The sequence below is a fragment of the Curcuma longa genome, chromosome 19, assembly GCF_044706935.1.
Source record: "Curcuma longa cultivar G26 ecotype Majalengka, Jawa Barat chromosome 19, ITB_CL_G26_1.1, whole genome shotgun sequence".
In the NCBI taxonomy this organism is placed as follows: domain Eukaryota; kingdom Viridiplantae; phylum Streptophyta; class Magnoliopsida; order Zingiberales; family Zingiberaceae; genus Curcuma; species Curcuma longa.
The window spans coordinates 2045548-2049141 of NC_133879.1; positions in this window are offsets into that span (position 1 = coordinate 2045548).

A 3594-nucleotide genomic window follows, 5' to 3' on the forward strand; every position below is an offset into this window, starting at 1 on the left:
TCTTAGTGACATCACTATAGCTAATACACAGTCCCTATGATTCGATATCTTTTTATTACTTGACGACATTCCGTGCACTTACGGAAAGTCTATCAACTACTAACTAATTTCTCTTTTTCTTGTGTTGATAGAAGAAGTCATGTGGAGCGCTTCGGTTAAGAAGAACATGAAGTGGGACCTCACCATCACTGATAGTTAGTGGGTCTCTGAAGATGCTACCGGGTCCTCAGCAGCTACTCCCGAAGAGGGAGACTTTGTCACTGCTGAGCCAGGGAGTTCTGCAGCTACTGCTGAGCCAAGGAACTCTGTTGCTACTGCTAATAAGGATGGACTGCCTCAGTCGGCCCACTTCGAGGACCCTGTCTACATATACGCCTCCATCGGACCTTTTGAAAGGGAGACCTCAGACATAGTTGTGGAAGTAGACAACTACCTAGTGGCCGAGCTACCGCCAGATGCACCAGTGCCTGAAATCCCTACTTCTGAGACGGTCAGAGAAACTCACTCAAAGAAGAGGAGGAGAAGAGGAGAAGCAGACTTCTGAAGCCCCGGGAAGGCCGGAATCTGTTGTTACAGAGATCCCTAAAGCCGAGACTTTGGAGGATCAGGTCCCCCCTTCTGAGCCAGTGCCCTTGGCAATCTCTCCCCTGAGGTCCCTTCCTCCTGAGCTTCGCACCAAGCAGCGCCATGACAAAGAAAAATCCCTGGCCACTTCCTCTGAGACGCCCCCAGCTCCTCGCGCGCCTGCGAAGAAGTCTCGAAGCGGATCGTCCCCCTCGTGCTCCCATTTCGGGATTGACTCCACAGACTGCTCCTGCAGGCCAAGCTGAAAGAGCTTGCACTTCGATGGAGGACTACCGCCGATATGAAACAGAAGTTCTCCCCAAGCTGTCTAATGACCTATTATGTCAGCGCCTAAATGACTCACTTGCTACGGTATGGCTATGCCTTCGGCTTTCTTTTATGAGTTAGTATTAACCTTCTTGATTGAGTGGTTGTGTTTGCTTTCAGGTTCTGAAAGAATATCAAGAATTAGAACGTTGGGTTCTTCTGCTGGAGTCTGTTAATCGTCAGCTCGAGACTCAGGTGGCAGACCTCAAGACTCAGCTAAAAATCCCTGTCCTTGAGATGGAGCTAGCTAGAGCGAGGGCCCATGCAGAGACCTCACGCTTCGAGGCTGAGGATGCCCGTGCCGAGGTTAGAAGAGTTTCCACAGAATTACCAAAGCCGCATAAAGATGCCGAGCTCCAGAACCTCTCGTCTCCTTCAGTTATAGCAAGAACTTCAGACTTCCCAGGCTGCTTTGAAGACCTCTCAAGGGGACCTTACTGCTGTTCAGAAGGAGGTGGGCCACTTACGGGAGGAGAAAAAGAAAATAGAGAAGGAGCTGACCACTCATCGCAGTCAGTAAGAAGGCCTGCATAAGAAGCTCCTGGAGAGCGTGCAGCAGAGGTGAGCCTATTAGATTTGAGAGGTGTCCTAAGGCAATCGCCTTACGGTTATACTATTTATTAGATAAATAGCAATTCACTATTTGAGTGCACATTCCATATGTGTTTGATTGGATCTTAAACTCAAATATTGAATGTCTGCAATACGATTCATAGCATGAGAGAATTTGTAATTGGATCACAACTAGTGAGCATCTCTACATGTGTAATTATGAGCGTATTGAAATTATCCCTAGTCAAGGAATTGATGAGCACGGACATCATCGATTCTGTCGAGACTAGCATGTTTTAAACTCCTTGGTTATCCAAGCAGCTGATCTCACTGCTATCAACATTAGATGTTGAGAGTTAAACGTGGATGCTGGTTAAAGGTAATCGGTTCATTGGAGTGACCTGCCATGATACTTCATATGGTTCTATATATATATGTCAATGAAGATCTCAATGCAGCTTAAGTGCGAGTTTCCTTTGACTTGCGGTATTCAAGTCACCTTGGTCATGGAGGCTTATACTTTGACATCTTAAGTAAGCATCTCCGAGGAGGTGTGGACCCGAGATGATTGGGTATAAGTCGAAGTGTCCGAAGATGTTTGAATAGCCCACAGAGGATTCACCGCTCCTTGAAAAGGAGACGTATACCCTACGGTTGCTTGTTAGGATTGTTACTAAAAGTCTTTGGCCAAAGCATAACATGTCAAGAGTATGAGACTCTTGGATACATGTACAAGTAACTTAAATCCACAGGATAAGAAAGCAGCTTGGGCTAGGTGTGACGTAGTCAGCCTAGTGGGGACCGACACATAGACCATGTCCTGAACCAAGCGGGTATAAAACGGTGAAAGGAACGAGGCACGATTCAGTGTAGCTACTGATGAAGGGTTTAGAATTGTTCTGGAATCAATCGTTGATTTTTCGATCAATTGGGGATCATGATATACTACTAGGTGTCACTCATGATCATTTCGTAATTAATGGTTAATTACGGACGGCCAACATAACCGGAAACCTATTGGGTCACACGCACAACAAGTTCTCCGAAGGACTTAAAACGAGTTTGAGAATTGGATTCTCAGAATAAGAGAAATAAAATCTGGTTAGACCAGACAATGGACAAAATGATGGAACTCGTCTTACGAAGACGAAACATATGAAACTGATTTCATTAAAATCAGAGACGGTTTGGTTACTGAACCAAATGATACAGTTTTGAACCGAATTGAACCAACTTGGTTTGGTTTACGATGGAAGAGATTTTGGCAGAAATGTTGAGAAAGTTTCTTGGGAAGACGAAATGAACAAAATTGATTTGAGTCAAATCGGAGTTCGTTTGGTTAGTGAACCAAGCGATTTAATTTTGAACCGCATCAAAACCAGTCTGGTTTACTACAGTATTGGTTTGATTGAATCAGTTCAATCCGATTTAAAATTATTCCGGTTTATTTGCTTCCCTCATTCGTCGGTTCACCACAGCCCAAAAATCACGAAAACCTACTGTGCATCTTCTTAATGCCCTGTTTACTTGGGAGGGTGGAAAGGCAAACTGTGGAAAGTTTTCCTTCGTAGTCATCAATCCGTTGTTTACTTTTCTATTTTTTTACGAAGGAAGAGAAATTGCATCCATCAGCTGCTAATATTTCTGTCAAAAATGATCTCCCCGAAATTGGACGGAAAGTAGGCGGATGGAAAAAAAAAGACATGAATACCCTTTATTTACCTACAAATTACATACGATATATACCCAATCAATGACGCCTCATTTCCGCTTCGCTTGCTCGCACGCCTTCCCGAGTAGCGAACCTCCTTCGTCACGCGATTTCATCCGCGCCGCTTCGCCAAGCAACTTCGCCAAGCCTGCTCGCCGACGCCTACGCGGCTCTGGTACGCCTTCGCTTGTTTCCTTCTTCGCTTGCTTGCTTGCCGACGCCCTTCATCCGCGCCGCGGCTCTGATACGCCGGAACCTCGCTTATCCCCTCCCGACCATAACCAGCTTCTCCCCTCCCAACCCCTCTGCTCCCGCCCCTCTGCTCCGAACCACAACTTCCCTCCGCTTCCCTCCCGCCCCTCTGCTCGCTTCCCTCCCGCCCCTCTGCTCCGAACCCTCAACAGATTCACTCCGCTCCCCTCCTGGTTTTTCTTCCCTGG